This window comes from Dreissena polymorpha, chromosome 6 (assembly GCF_020536995.1).
Source record: "Dreissena polymorpha isolate Duluth1 chromosome 6, UMN_Dpol_1.0, whole genome shotgun sequence".
Lineage (NCBI taxonomy): Eukaryota > Metazoa > Mollusca > Bivalvia > Myida > Dreissenidae > Dreissena > Dreissena polymorpha.
The window spans coordinates 104,862,943-104,881,569 of NC_068360.1; positions in this window are offsets into that span (position 1 = coordinate 104,862,943).

Sequence of the window (18,627 nt, forward strand, 5' to 3'; positions counted from 1 at the left end):
TCACCTTAAGTAAAGCAATATGGGGATGCTAATACCTACAATTTGGTGAGTAGTCTAGCTAAAAAATGAAATTGGAATTGTTTAATAAATGTTAATTTTATTATCTAAATGTTATAAAGACATTGCCTATGTTTATTTTCAATAATGATATCAAGCTATCATGTTTTTATAATGTTAAGTACAGTCAATCTTGTATTAAGAGACCACTTAAGGGAGTAATCAAACGTGGTCTCTTAATAAAATGGTCTTTAAATAAAAAAAGGCCATTCCCGGGGAAGAATGCTTACCATTAATTTTAATCTATATGAAGGATAATCTCTTTTGTCAACAATGATTTTAACTTTTATAATAAAATGAATATAAACACAATACATAAACAATATTTTACTTATAATGTGTTTTATTTTTTCACTTATTATAAATTATCATTTATTATAAATGAATTGTGTGTACATATTTATTTGCAAAAACAACATAGAAAAGGAAATATTTTTCGGGTTTTTTTCACCTGACACATTATTTTCCACGTCTTCAAGCACCTCGGCTTTACGCTTAAGAATGTTCTGAATTTGAGTTTGACCTACTCCAAACTCATCTGCGATTTTATGGCCAAAACCCGAATTTTCTCGTTCAACGTTAACACTTTTCGTTTTGACATTTTAATTTCTGCATGTACGCTTAAGGAAATCTGACTCGAGTATGATACATAATGAGCTGAAAAAAATTACAACACGTCAATTGAAAACAAACAAACACTAGACCTGATTGGAAAATTTATTAAGTTAATAACAATGTGATTGGCTAACAAATATATACTAATTAGCATAATTACAAATTGGTTATGTACGGATTTCGACAGATGTTGCCGATTAATAGTTTATTTTCCGCACTTCTCAGGAAATGTTTGTCGCGTACAGTGCATTGTTTCTGCACCTGTTATCTATACTCGAGAAAAATCGGCGTTGTCTCTTAACGTACCACATAGTTAATTATTTAAGCTGTAGACTATGCGTAATACGTTCCTCTATTATTCAACTCAATGAATTAATACGCAGTCTACAACAATACCGGTCAGAACCGGTCAACGAGACAAAGCATAATCATAATGGTTGGTGTGAAAACAAAGCAGAGGTGTAACAGTACTTCTTATCGGCTTAGATAAACAATTAACACAGATTTGTCCCGGAAAGATCGATAGATTAACCACTTTTACCTCCTAGTGGTCGCTTAATTCAAGATTCGGACATCAAAATACACAAAAATCAGCGGTCGCTGGTCGCGTAAGACAAAAGTCGCTTAATACAATATCATTATATAGCGAAATAGCTCCGTGGGATTTCAAAATGGTCGCATATGAAAAAGGTCGCTTATTACAAGTGGTCGCATCCACAAGATTGACTGTAATTTCAAAATATTCTTGAATTTCTTATGGTTTAAAGATTAAAAGTGCGGTTTATAGTCTGCTTCCATAATGCATCTTCAGCCGACTTCGACAATAACCCCCCGATCACTGGGATTTAAGTCGTCCGTTTACATATGGCGCACAAGGCAGCCACGGCACATCGGCTTATTTACCTCACAGGTACCCATTTATACACCTGGGTGGAGAGGAGCAAGCGTGGGATTATCTTTTTGCTCAGAAAAATCATACCACTAGACCACTGTCCCCACTTATGGCTTTTATTCCACATAAAAATTCCGGACTGGAATGCTCGGCCCTATTCATCCCTAAGTGACAATATGCCCTAACTAGGGCAACTGCATTAAACCACCCTGCAATCATCAATGTAAAGAATGACATTGGGATTTGAAAATTTTAAACATTGTCCATAGTTTATTTAACTGTTGTAAATACTCCTTCTACCTAAGATCAGAAATACAATGGAATTCACTACCTCCCAACACACATGCAGCAGCCACAGTTGAAGTTTTCAAAACACTTACTCCTGTACGTGGCTGTCATAGTCCCCCTTATCCACCTGTAAACACTTACATTGTAAATAATTGTAACTAACACCCAACTAAGCACCTTTTGTACAGTTTTCATCCAATAACCAATAGGCACTGGTACAAAATCTTCTATTTACAAGGAGCGCTGTATCAGAAGAAGACGTATCGTGTAAGTACCTGTTATCGAACAGCCCCTATTATCGGACGTTTTGTTTTGGTTCTGTATGCACATGCGCAAAAGTGCGCATGACGTCACATTAATAAACAAATGGTCGCACATGAAGTCCATGACCTACTTGCCTACTTAGTTTGAAACAAATGCGCCAAAAAACAGGTTAAAGGGATGCATTTATTGTTATTTACACCGTTTTATGTGTTTTTTGCTATAACTTTTTGAATGCATTTATTAAAGCGTACATTTACACAACAAAAAGCATATTTCCGTTTGCAATTTTGATTGCAGCAGACGCAGATTTTTTGCCGAGTCAGGGTCACGTGATAGTCATGTGACTTTGTATATACTGGAGTAGTATTTATGAAGTGTCGGGTAATAGGTCATATTTACATCGGCCGCCATTTTTTTTGTCTGCTAGAGTTGACAATAACCAGGGAATCATTGTTATAAATTCTTGAAGGAAGTTTGCTGGAAAACTTTACAGATAAATCATTCAATGATTGAACTGTTAGTCATTTGTTAAAACAAAATGTTTTTGTCATTTTAAGTGTTTCAATTTTAAGGAAATTTAACGTGATTTCTTAGGTGTTCGATAACTGGTTCGTCCACCATAATAAAGAACTACTGGCATAAAAAAAGAACTACTGGCTATAATTGGCATACCCTGGTCCAGTCCTGACGTACCCTGTGAATCGACCTCCTTTTTGATACTGTCCCATGACCAGCCTAGCAATAAGAAAACTGGAAATGCACCAGCCAACGGTTTGTGGATTCCCTTATGAAGTGGATAGACATATCGATATCCCGTCTTAAATATAAACAAAATAACAACCGTAATGAGAACAAAATAATAATAAAACTTTATAAGAGCACAATCTTGAAATCGTTGGTTAGAAACATTTCTCCAGGAAAAAAAAATTAAATTGTATACCGATTTTTTATAATAATCATTAAAGACGCTTTTGGAAGATTGATACTTTCTTCCCTCTTTTTAACTTAACATTACAGGTACGATCGAACTTTGGTTGTACCTGTGTACAGTAAAACACAGTATTTTCAGTAAACATTTCAAAGGGGCGTTACAAATCAAAATGTTAATGATGTCAAATTAATTTTACCACAAATCAAAGCAAATTAAATTCAAAACCTGTTCTGTGCGACAAAACGCCCTGCTGAGAGCAAATAACCTCCGTAAATGCCTCTGAAAAGCGAAATTCAATCGTCCTGTAGCCATAGACGCATAAAACGAATTTTTGTATCTTCGTTTGAAGAGCTAAATGATATGCAACGTTCGGCCTAAGACAATGGGGTCGCACTAAAACTCGGACCAATCTGCGGACGATATAGATTATATAGTGATCTGCGGACCATATAGACAAAGAAGGATTATCGAATCTGCGGACGATAAAGACAAAAAAGGATTATCGAATCTGCGGACGATATAGACAAAGAAGGAATCTGCGGACCATATATACAAGAGTACATAGTAATCTGCGGACGATATAGACAAAGAAGGAATCTGCGGACCATGGGAAACCGCGGACCATATATACTAAGAAGGAATCTGCGGACGATATATACAAAGAAGGAATCTGCGGACTATATGAATAAATAATAAATATGCGGACCATATTTACAAAGAAGCGGACGATATATACAAAGAAGGAATCTGCGGACCATATATACAAAGAAGGAATCTGCGGACCATATATACAAAGAAGGAATCTGCGGACGATATATATAAAGAGTACATAGTAATCTGCGGACGATATAGACAAAGAAGGATTATCGAATCTGCGGACGATATAGACAAAGAAGGATTATCGAATCTGCGGACGATATAGACAAAGAGGGAATCTGCGGACCATATATACAAAGAGTACATAGTAATCTGCGGACGATATAGACAAAGAAGGATTATCGGATCTGCGGACCATATACAAAGAATGAATCTGCGGACGATATATACAAAGAAGGAATCTGCGGACGATATATACAAAGAAGGAATCTGCGGACCATATATACAAAGAGTACATAGTAATCTGCGGACGATATAGACAAAGAAGGATTATCGAATCTGCGGACCATATAGAAAAAGAAGGAATTTGCGGACCATATAAAAAAAAGAGTACATAGTTATCTTCGGAAGATATCTATGTAGACAAAGAAGGATTATCGAATTTGCGGACGATAAAGAAGGACCATATTAATAAATAATAAATCTGCGGACCACATAAACCAAGAAGGAATCTGCGGACCATATACAAAGAAGGAATCTGCGGACCATATATACAAAGAAGGAATCTGCGGACGATATATACAAAGAAGGAATCTGCGGACCATATGAATAAATAATAAATCTGCGGACCATATAAACAAAGAAGGAATCTGCGGACCATATAGACAAAGAAGGAATCTGCGGACCATATATACAAAGAGTACATAGTAATATGCGGACCATACATGCGAAGAAGGATTATCGAATCTGCGGACGATATATACAAAGAAGGAATCTGCGGACCATATATACAAAGAGTACATAGTAATCTGCGGACGATATAGACAAAGAAGGATTATCGAATCTGCGGACGATATAGACAAAGAAGGAATCTGCGGACCATATACACAAAGAGTACATAGTAAATTGCGGACGATATAGACAAAGAAGGATTATCGAATCTGCGGACGATATAGACAAAGAAGGAATCTGCGGACCATATATACAAAGAGTACATAGTAATTTACGGACGATATAGACAGAGAAGGGTTTTTGATCTGCGGACAATATATACAAAGAAGGAATCTGCGGACCATATATACAAAGAAGGAATCTGCGGATGTTATAAAAGAAGAAGCTGCAGACAATATGTACAAACATTTCACTATACAAATGTACTTACCGATTTCTGGCACAATTGCTTGTAAAATTCCAGATGACCGCGCATGAAATCTTTCACTTTAAATCCAGGGTATGGGAACACTGTGCACAAAGTGCTTGACTCAAGATACTTAGTCTGTGAATGTCCAACTATCATAGCCATAATTAACTATTTCTGCACACACACACAGAGAAATAAAACACGCTTTAATTACGAAGAAACACTTAGTAATGCTAAATTGAGTAACGTACAACAAATATGTTCTACAGGTTTTTTTTAAAGCTGGATGATTTTTAAATATATATGCAGTCGATATTTACTCTATCATTAACAGCTTGTTAAAGGTGTGACATGTGGCTTTGATGTACTCATATACTTGTTTATGAAAATTAAAGGTAAAACTGACAATCATTATCGCAGATCACAGAAACTCCAATTTTCAATCTTTGAATAACTATAAACGTTTAATGGACACGGTACCTTAATAACTTGATTAAAGTTGATTTGTTTGTGTTTGAACCTGGCCTATACAAATTAATTGTTCCATACTTATTAAATGGTAAGTTGATTGTAAGACTTGGATGGTCAAACTAAATTATCAATGAGGCATGCATTTTGTTGGAAATGTGAGAAAAACATCGAATTCATAATTTTACTTATAAATGTAAATATGAATTGCAATACATCGACACATTGTGAATGTCGGTTTGCTGACTTAATAACAACTGAAACAAAAAATAAATAACATAATAACACATATATATTATTTTTTTAATTTAATGAAGTTTACATATTCGTATTTGCTGCACACAATAAATACTGCGTTAGGTACTTATAGTTGCATGTGATACGTTTTGAAATTAGTGAAGATGTCATTAGAAAACATTGCCTTTGAAATTTATTAAGTGTTATATTTTCGTTCTTTCATTCATATATTGCTAAAAACCGTTAGGCTACGCCTAAGTAATCTGGATGACTTGTTCTCAAGATTATTATCAGCTTATCACCAATTAGTTAAAATAAAAAGCCAATTTCTTGTGTACTTGAAGCAATCGATAATCGATAATGCGCTAAATAGCTTCAGAAAGGACATTAAGGGTGCATATTTAATTGGAACTTAAGATTTTACGTTACAATTGATAATCATTTGGTTAATACAACCACATACATTTTGACCATATTATACACACTATTACATTGCACAATTCAAGACAAATGATAACAACAGTGAGTCCTTACAGTTTTTTTTTCAGAACATAAGACAATAACGGTGAAGTTATTTTATTTATTTATTTTTCCTTTACAAATGACCCTTATCACATTATAACACAATGGTTTCAACTGTACTTTTGAAAACATAAAATTAAATCAATATATATATCAATATATATCAATATATATATATATATATATATATATATATATATATATATATATATATATATATATATATATATATATATATATATATATATATATATATATCAATATATATATATATATATATATATATATATATCAATATATATATATATATATCAATATATATATATATATATATATATATATATATAAACATTTCAGTAAGAAATACGTTTCTTGTTTATATATCCAGCATGATTGTATTAGTTTGTTCATGTATTTAGTTTTGCTAAAAATGTTTAACCTTCGGTGCATGAATATTTTCTGTAGTATTATGCTAGACTATGGCAACCAAACGTCTTAAATATCCAACCGGGATATTTTTATTTATTTATTTATTTATCTATTTGTATATTTTTATTTATTTATTTATTCACGTCACGTCACGTCCGGTTGATATAAACAACTTTTCAAAATCCGCATGTCAAAATAATAATAATAATGATATTTTCAAGTTTTAAAAACGAGATATAAATTTGTGAAAATTTAGAAATGATTCTGTATAAGTCAGTGAATAATATGATGTAAATTTTGTGGGAATCCCGTACCAATAACGAAGTAAAATGGATGAAATAGTGGGAAGTCCCGGAACAGCGGTTTTAACAGAAGTTCCACAAAGCCATGAAAGCGGATACCAGGAGAGAACATATTCATTAAACGTGAGTAAATCGCTGCAGAAAAAGCTTGCCGCTACGGACCAAGATGTTGTTGTGTACGAGACTGGAGGTGGACTGCGATTATTACTAAATACCGGTATGTTTGAATGCTTCAAGTTTGCGGTTGATAAATTTTTTTATGACACTTCTTTTCCATTTAAATGCTGCAAAATACCGATACATGATAAACAAGGGAATTTGGTAGAAACACAGTACAAATTAAGTACAGGGCGACAATCTATCTACACGTTGAACTTATACCACACAAAAAGCTCATGTCTGATTAATGGAAAAAATGCGCAGAAGTTCACCGACGTTCACCTTCCAATCATGTTAAAGAACATAGAAGACATGTTATTGCCTGAACAAATAACACCAGCAGATATAAACAATTCTTTAAAACAACTTCTTATGTCGGTAAATAACAAGACGGCAAAACCCTCGAGTGACCACCATGAGTCTGATGTCCATGACAATGAGTTGCGCAAATTGAATGAGACTATACAAGTTGTTCGCAAAGAGAAGCAAATTCGTCATTCTATCCAGAGCCAGGAATCATATATCAAGGGTATTTTGACTGACTTTATGAAATCTGTTTCTGAACAAATACTCGAACTTAAATATGAATTAAAAGAACACGTAAAGAAAACGTCGGCTCAAATGGAAGAACTTAAAGACATCACTTGCGGCCTCAAAAAACACCATAGTCTTTGCTGTAATGATATTTCCTCAAAAATGCAGGACGTTGCTGAAGAATCAGAGTCAGTTAAAACCCAAATGAGTGTACTAAATGAAGAACTTCTCAAAAGATGGCAATCGTTTACCGACTCTATCAAAACTCAGTTGTCTGCTATTACAAATCACAAGAAAGAAAATCATCATTCTACGCAGAATAAAGATCAAAGTTCCAATAATGAAAATACAAATGACAGCTCCTCTGTGGTTTCTGAAATACAAAAAACACCAAATAAAGATCAAAGATCCAGCCAAACAGTAACCAGACAGACGCTAATCATAGGAGACTCCATCGTGAAAGGGATAAACAAGTCTGGCTTGAAGACGGACGTGGATGTTCTTACTTGCCCAGGAAAGAAACTTAATGAAATCCAGTCAAATCTGAGTAGAGAAATACAATAACATCGTTGTTTATGCTGGGGGAAATGATGCTGCTTCCGGTTCTGCTCGATCGGCGCTCTACAATGACGTGAAATCTCTAATCCTGGACATAAGAAGAAAATCGGAATCGTGCGCAGTATATTTGTGTACCGCTTGTCCACGCATAGACACTGACGTACTTCCGCTCAATGAATTATTAAAGCGGACTGGAGAAGACATGAACGCACGCATCATTGATTGTCATCAGGCGTTTGTATTTGGCAATGGGAACACAGCCCGCCATTACTACCATCGAGATGGCATTCATCTCAATGCAAAAGGCACTAGTGCTCTTGTTACAGCCATAAATTAACAACTACCAATAACGAGGCACGGGTCCGGAAAAGGAAGTGTGAACGAACATCCCCAAATTGCTTCGTTTACTAACAGATCGCGATGGCAACAGGGAAACAAATGCACGGTATGTGGATTGCGAAATCACAGCGCCGAAGACTGCTACCAAAATCGATGGGGCGCCGGCGGCTACTCGGAATACCATGGGCGCCACAGGAAATACCGAGGACAGAGACGAGTCATGGCTCCAACGATGTTTCCAATATAGGACAATTTTAACAGACAATCGCATGATATACAACAAACAAGCAGTATCCTTTCTCCAAACAGGTTCCATACACTTACGTATATATGTATAGAATGTAATAATAATGTCTGCAAATGTGATAAGAGCAATTCTCTTTTTAAAACATCATATTGTTCAAATTATTTGACACCTAGTAAAAACAATATTGATAAATCTAGTTCAAGTACAAATTGCAATACGTGTATTTAAAATATTGACAGGCGTATTGCTATTGACAAGTGTGACAATAATACTGCTCCTAATTTAGACTTCAATTTTTCTAATAGAGGGTTAAATGTTGTTTGTCTTAATATACGTCACATAATGCCTAAAATAGATGAAATTAAATATGTACTTTCACATTCAAAAATACATATTTTAGGACTATGCGAAACATTTTTAATCAATGAAATACAAGATTCGGATATACAAATTCCAAATTTTAATTGTATTCGTCGTGACCGAGATAATCGTAAGGGTGGTGGCATAGTTGCTTACATAAAAGACAATATACCTTTCAAACATAGATTAGATTTAAATACGTGCTCATTAGAATCGGTCTGGATTGAAATTATGTTCCCAAACGCTAAATCGTTTCTAATTAACTTTATTTATAGGCCACCGGATTCTGCAATTGACTGGGTATCAGCCTATGATATCAGCTTTAAAAATGCTATTAACTGTATGAGTAAAGAACTTTATATTTTATGTGATTTCAATATGAACTTTCAATCTGAAAAAGAAACATTCAAAAACTCCCGCTGGAATTCGTTTTTTAATTTCAAATGGTCTTAAACAGTTAGTAACGAAACCAACAAGAATTACAAAGAAATCGTATACAATTATTGATCATTTATATACAAATAGACCCGATCGTATAAGCAATGTTTTTGTTTCATCGTATAGTGTTAGTGATCATTTTCCTGTATGTTTTACAAGACAAATGCATACAAAAATAACTAAGAACAAGCATATATCAAAAGAATATAGGCCATTCAAACATTTTAAGGAGCACACTTTTCAAAACGATTTATTAAAGGGATCTTTTCACGCTTTGGTAAATTGACAAAATTGAAAATAGTTGTTTCAGATTCGCAAATTTTCGTTTTGGTCATGATATTTGTGAGGAAACAGTAATACTGAACATTTACCATGCTCTAATATAGCCATTATATGCATCTTTTGACGATTTTAAAACCTAAAAATTATAAAGCGTTGCAACGCGAAACGATTGAATAATTTGGAGAGTTCTGTTTTTGTCGTTAAATTTTGTGAAACTACGAAGATTGCTTATATAAGGTATAAAATACGTTTAGTATGTGTTCTCGGCGGAATAGCTCATTAGGTTAAAGCGTTTTTACTTCAGGCCTCTGGCAGGACTCCAGGGGTCACGGGTTCGAAACCTGCTCCGGGCAATGTTCTTTTCCTTTTTGAAATTTTATTCTTGATTTTTTACTGGAGCTTTTACGATCCAATGTTTACATTTATCAATATAAAGCATTTAATGAATAAGTTAAAAAATGTCAAAATCTGTGAAAAGGCCCCTTTAATGTCAAATTTAGAAATGATTGACATGGTCTCAGACCCCAGTACATGTCTTAATTATTTACTTGATACCATAACATCAACATTAAACATCCATGCACCTATTAAAACAAAAAGAATTAAGTCACAAATTTTACCTGGATGGTTTTCAGACGAAATTAAACATGCAATTAAAATGCGAGACTGGTTGAAAAAACATCACAAAATCGACGAGTACAAAAAACAAAGGAACCATGTAACGTTTCTTATAAGAAAATATAAACAACAATACTATAATAACTCAGTAAAGGAAAATGTGTCAACAAAACATATATGGAAAACAATTAATTCACTTGCACATCCAAATCCTTCCCTCACTCTGCCATTAACACTTGACGTAAATAATACAACCATTGACAGCATTCCTGAGATCTTAGACACATTCAACACACATTTTACTAACATCTCCAATTTGGTCACCAAAACTAAATTTGAACCATATAATTATACAAAATTCAAAAGATATCTCAATGATAAACTAAAAACACATTTATTTGAAATTGCACCAATAACAGTATTTGAGGTCCGTTAAATAATCGACTGTTTAAAAAACAATAAAGCACCTGGCCTTGACAATATCGGTTCTGATATACTCAAACATTGTGGTGATACCATTGTCGGCTCAATAACGTCAATCATAAATAAGAGCATTCAAAGTGGAATTTTTCTGGACAGGCTTAAGAATGCATATATATTGCCTGTGCATAAAGAATCAGATAAAAATGACCTAAACAACTATAGACCCATTTCCATACTCCCTACTATTTCTAAGATATTTGAAAGACACATTTCAAATCAAATGAAGTCATTGCTTGAAAAACATCAATTGTTGCATACTTTCCAGTCTGGTTTTCGTCAAAATCATTCTTGTCAGTCATCATTGATTCGACTTATAGATTCTTGGCTACAAAACATAGATTCTGGAAAATTGTAGGGACAGTATACCTTGACCTTAGGAAAGCCTTTGATTTAGTAGATCATGATATTTTACTTAAAAAACTTTCTATGTATCATTTCTCTGAGAGTGTGCTTACCTTGATGCAGTCGTACCTATCTAACAGACAACAATGCGTCAAAGTCGGAACACAACAATCAGCTTTTCAAACTATAAAAGCCGGGGTACCTCAAGGATCTGTTCTCGGCCCTCTTCTTTTCCTTATATATATTAATGACATGCCGTTTTTCCTTCAAAAGGGAGCGTTAGATCTTTATGCAGATGACTCTACCTTACATGCAGCTGACGTTGACATTTAAAGCATTCAAAGTACTTTGCAAAATGGCTTAGATATAATATCAAATTGGTGCTCTTTTAACAATATGTTAATACATCCAAACAAAACTAAATGCATGATATTCTCCAGTGCTAAAAAGTCTGCAAACACCTTATTACTTAAAATCAACAAAATTGTTATTGATCAAGTTGAACATCATAATTTACTTGGTATAACTGTTGACAAACATCTCACTTGGAAACTGCATATAAATAACGTCTGTCGAAAGCTCAACTCAAAGCTAGCCTTATTAAAACGCATTAAACCCTATTTAAATTGTGAAACAATGAAGTTGTTTTATAATTCATACATCTTACCACATATGGACTATTGTTGTACAATATGGTGCTCAACCACAAGATCAAATTTAAAGAAGGTAATTTCGATACAGAAACTTGCTGCAAAAATAATAATGAATAAGCCGTTTTCCTCTCCTTCAATTCCGATTTTCAATAAACTGGGCTGGTTGTCATTTGTTGAAAATAGGTGTAAATTTCTTGTTAGGACTATAGTGTACAAAGTTTTAGATGGCTCAATGCCTCCTTATTTTGATGACGTTATTTTTGTATCAAATAACAATACATACTTTCTTAGGTCCACCACCAACAACGATTTATCATATGTTGCATTTAAAACGAATTACGAAAAGCGTACTTTTCCTTTTGTGCGAGAAATATATGGAACCTTATTCCAAATAATATAAGACAAGCACCTACAATTATTTCCTTTAAACGGCACATTAAAAATCATTTGCTACAAACGCAAAACCTTTTTTGATATTGTGGGTTGTATGGATTAAAATACCGCCTATGGGTATTTTATTCTTCTTCTTTTTGCTTTGTGATTGTCTCATGTTATGAAAGAACGAAATAACCATTATTATTATTATTATTATAATTATTATTATTATTGTTATTATTATTATTATTATTATTATTATTATTATTATTATTATTATTATTATTATTGTAATTTTATAAATATTATTTTATATTATTAATATTATTTGTATTAGTATTATTATTTTCATTATATGATGCTTTTGTATTTTTTTTAAGGCTGATTGCAGTATGCTAGACATTGTTGAGTTATATTTACATATACTGTGTTTTTTGAAGACCACATTGTAAAAAAGATATGCTATTTCTTAATGTGTTATCTTCGTGAAATAAAGTTATTATTATTATTATTATTATTATTATTATTATTCATATATATATATATATATATATATATATATATATATATATATATATATATATATATATATATATATATATATATATATATATATATATATATATATATATATATTTATTTATCTATTTATTTATTCACTTGTTTATTTATTTATTTATTCACTTATTTATTTATTCACTTATTTTTTTTATTTATTTGTTTATTTATTTATTTATAATTAATGCATGTATTTATTTATACAAGATAAGAACACTGCCTCTACTGTAGATCACAGAGATCATATGGTAACTGTAAATAATGCCACGAAATAAATAGACTTGCTTTTGCAATAGCTTTACAAGAAAAAACATTTCTTACTATATTTTGTACGACGTGGATTTTGTTTTATTATGTTACATGTTTGCATGTTAAGCTTTTTGGGTTGGTTCTATTTTTAATATTATTAGCGAACAGAAAATAACAGAAACTGCTAGAAGTGACAGTTAATCACAACGCATACATATGTACATTGTCCTTATTACATACATTTTCTTAAGTATTGGAACGTTACATACATTCATTATATTGCAGAAAAGGGTCACTTCTACAAAAATCGGAAAACGATGTGTTACTGCCAATTGTTGGGTTGTTGACAGGTATGTCCGCAGCCATTGGAACAGCATTTATGTACATCCGGGCAGTCACGATCGGAAAAGCAAGCTTCAACGCATATCCCAATGCCAGGCTCAGGACATACGCCTGGTTTGTCTAAAACGGGTACAGTCACAATTGAAGCGAGTAAAATCACAATAGAAACGAGTACATTCACAAATGAAACGAATGCACTCACACTTGAAACGAGCGCACTCATAATTTTAAAACGAGTGCACTCACAATTAAAACGAGTGCACTCAGAATTAAAACGAGTGCCAGAGCTCCAGATAAGGATTTGTGAAATAAGTAACGGTACTGCCACTGACAGAAAGAAAAGGAGTAACGCTTAAAATCAATTAGTACCTGTACTACCATATCCAAAAATACAGGTAGTACTGTACTACCCGTGTTCTTGGATATTGAAGGGTGTATAACTGACTTTACAGAAACATTTGCAGCAATTATAAGAAATATATGTAGCTTCTTAAACAGTTACTGTATTAGGTTTTCCATTCTGAATTATGATGCTAATACAACTACACATTAAAACTCATGACTAATACTATTTCTTCATTTTTCTTTACAAGAAAACACAAGCCAACTAGTAAGCTAAGTAAATGAACACTTATTTCACTGTCTCATCCGTTTCCCATTGTGTTTTCTAACGCCACCGATGCAATCAAATCGTTTAATATCGAGGCGACAATGACTTTTTCTTGGTTAACAGATTTAATGTCAGGATGGTTAGAAGACACCGTATGAAGTCATTATATGACAACAAAGTGTTGTTTTGAGCCGCTTTCGGTTAAGCCGGCATTCAATCGCGCGCAGACGTATCGTTTTTGACGAATTTACAAGTTACAGGAAATCACGCGAAAGAATAGACAATAATATATGAACCCAGTCTACAACTTTTCGGTAATTTAAATTAACGAAAAGCGCCGTTAGGTTAGAGACCAACAAATCAAGCCGCGCTGACGCAGGCGTATCGGTAATGCCAGATTTTTTTCGTAAATGCGTAAAATGGGTATTAATGTAGTAATTGTACGTCTAGTTTATAAAAATAAATGCGTAAATCTTCATGAAAAAGGCGTATTATAGGCTGTACGGCCCTTATCTGGAGCTCTGGAGTGCACTCACAATTGAAACGAGTACACTCTTAATTGAAATGTGTACACTCAAAATTGAAACGCGTACACTCACAATTGAAACGAGCACACTCACAATTAAAACGAATACACTCACAATTGAAACGAGCACACTCAAAATTGAAACGAGTGCACTCCCATTTTAAACGCGTACAATCACAATTGAAACGCGTACACTCACAATTGAAACGTGTACACTCACAATTAAAACGAGGACACTCACAATTCAGACGATTACACTCACAATTAAAGAGACACTTGTCTACGTATGTCTCAAGAAAACACGGTGCACTAATAATATATAAGTTTATGCACACATTTGGAATAAAATTATAAGATCAAAACGAGCAAATTGTGAAAATATTATTTGATCTGGTCATTTACATGCGAGTATGTCGATGTGATTGCGCGCATTTATTAACAATGTCGTGTTTTTTTGTATATTTTTAAACGTCTTCAATATTCAGAGGAAATAATAAAATATTACAAATATGTATATCAATTAAGATATGTGAGTTTTTAAATTGCGTGAATAATGAAGTGACCATTAATATTGGTTAGAAATTACAGATTTCAAATTAATGTATATAATATATTGTGTAGAATGTTCCCATGTTTTCTTGGAAATAATTTGTAAATCAAAAAATGCTCGTGAAGACAATCCATAATCACCGCCGCTTTGTTAAATAGTTTAACATAATTTATTCAGTTCTTCATATGAGCAATATCATAATGCAGTTCAATTTATGAACAAAATAATGTATGCACTGCAACTAAATAACAATATAAGACTTTTTTCTGGCAATTTTGGGAAAACAGGCAATTTCGGGATTGTGAATTGTTTTGAGCCAAATGTCCGCTGTTTTGTGGAAAACAATTTTAATATAACTCTTTATAGACAATCCCAGAAATCGATTACTACCGTATTATCGACCTTGAATACTCGCATTCGCCGCCATTATGGTACTGAATAAAAATACAGGGACCAATATGTTTGTATAGGTACCTGAACAATTAAAGAAAGTGAAGCGATTGTATTTAATATATTTGAAGATTTAAATAGTTTCTCTTATCGATTTGATCATAACATAATATAATTACATATGATGATGATTGTTTTATTGTAAAATATCAATTTATTAAATATATAAAGCACACATTTAACATAAGATTAAGATACAATATGTAAGTGTTTAACGTCATTTCATTTTTGGCGAATTTTTACATTTTTTTTGGCGCCATTTTATATAACGCCATTTATGACGTCATCATGTACAACGTCATTTGACGTTTAAAAACATTTTTCTTTGTTATTTAAATTGTGCAGTCAAAAGACGTAAAAATGTAGTTAACATATAAATTCCAATGTTTTGATAAAGGCATTATGCCGAAACGTCAATTAAAGGAGTATAATCAGAGAGTCATAACATAATAGTTCGTTTTTTTATAAATATTTATATCAGATATATGGTGAAGAATAGAAACAAGGTTCATCTACATTTTAGAGTAATAAAACTCAGCATGAGTTAGGTCTTAATTGTCACTTTACATGATATTTGAATGTAACGCTTAGCATCATAATGACGGCATCTGCACATCTGCAGAATGTTGCGTCACAGATAGGCCAATTAACACTTTTAATCCACCCTTTGGACAACATCTTTCACTGAAGGAATGCTTTCGTGACTCGATCGCATTTTTTTTTCTCAAGACAATTATCTTGCTTAGAATGACAATCAGAAATTAACGAAGAAAAATATTTATAAAAAAACATCACATATTTTGTTCGAGCTTTAAGCGTTTATTTTAAATCTAAGATTCAAATTGAAAATTTAAAAAAGAAATTCATACGTTTATGGAATGCATCGAACCTTATTGGAACTATTTAAGTATACTTATGGCTCCGTATGTGTCATGTTAGACATTGTTATCGAAAATTTATATTTTATTTATAACATAAAATAAAACAAGAAGTCAATCAAGTAAATATTGAGAATCACACAAACAGTTTTTAAGGCTAAAGATTTCGATTTAACGAGTAAAATATTGTTAAAATAGTAAAATTAAAATGCATTTTAAGGCAAAAGCAGATATGCACTCCTCAATAAAAAAAACTCTGCGATGTTCTGACATCTTACACATTATCGCTAAAATATAACCTGCGATACATATGTTAGAAATCTAGCGTTATTATTTTTAGTTAACATTTATTTGTTAACGATGTGAAACATATATTCATTAATGTGTCCAATCTTTGTTTATTGTGAGATCTTTAAACGCTGTTTTCTACCAGATTCTTCAGTACCGTAATGGCAGCGGTAATACCCAATATGACAGCGGTTAATTGATCGACTCTGGGAGTGTCTATAATAACACAAATTATAAATACACTATTCTACAAATTTAAGTTATATACTTTAATAGATTCAATTTGAATAAAATTAATATATAGTTATCACAATATGCTTCTTAAAAAAGCTTATTATGATTTGTTTACCATTCCGCTCTGGGAATAGTCCCGTTTAACGAACCCGTAGATTCGGCTGAAGAAGGCCTGAATATAAATGATGCAGTGCATGCTATGAACAATATACTTTAGGCAGTGCAACATTGAAAACTTCATCATCTCTTGCATAAAAATATAAAAATGACAAGTGAAGGCCTTAATATGATAAATTACCTGGGCAGCCAATTTCCGTACATCCTACGGACCCGTGGTCACACCAGCAAGTATTGCAATCGTCTTGGAACTCCGAACCATGCTCGTACCATTCTCCCTTGTAATAGCAGCCTGTAAATAAGTGATCATTTCTTTCAGGTACTCGACACATTTGATAATTTCGAATACATCGAAAGGCAAAACTCAAAGCAATATAAGACTACCACAGATCAGAAATACACAAAGTAGTCGCAATTTTGAGAGGAATATTGATCCGTTACTGGCATTGAATTGCTAAACTTTTTATAATCTATTGGATTTTAGTGAAGTTTTGGTGCAATTATCTAGGTTGGTCAAACCACAAAGCTGATATCGACTGATAAAAAGATGGATGATATAATTCTACTATCAGGTAATTTAAATGATTAAATATCAATCTATGTTGGGAGGTACATTATATTACTCGAATTCAACGCAAGCAATTAAACGTGTCTTTTTAAACTCTGTAATACAAATCTTATCCACCGGTTTTATTAAATCGAGAAACATACATCTTTGCCGGAAACATTGGGGAGGGCGCCGAATCTGCGTGGAACATCCAGCAATGATGGCACATGCCAGAGAAAGTTGCAGCAACAGATGCATCTATAAACAATAATTAGCATGCATTTGATTAATGATCATTATGATGACCATAATGGTGAAAAGCATGATGATGGTCATTATGATTTTAATGAAGTTCGGACGATTCTGTTTCTGATTCTGATTCCGACGATGTTAATGTTGTTGTTGTTGTTGATGATGATGATGATGATGATGATGATGATGATGATGATGATGATGATGATGATGATGATGATGATGATGATGATGATGATGATGATGATGATGATGATGATGATGATGATGATGATGATGATGATGATGATGATGATGATGATGGTAATGATGATGATGATGATGATGGTGGTGGTGGTGGTGGTGATGATGATGATGATGATGATGATGATGATGATGATGATGATGATGATGATGATGATGATGATGATGATGATGATGATGATGATGATGATGATGATGATGATGATGATGATGATGATGATGATGATGATGATGATGATGATGATGATGATGATGATGCTGATGATGATGATGATGATGATGATGATGATGATGATGATGATGATGATGATGATGATGATAATGATGATGATCCAGATATTATTTCATTTGTGATCATATTTTGATACGACCACAAATGAAAATCTTAACGATCTCACTCTGAAATCAACGCGCTTTTCGTGTTTATTTGATG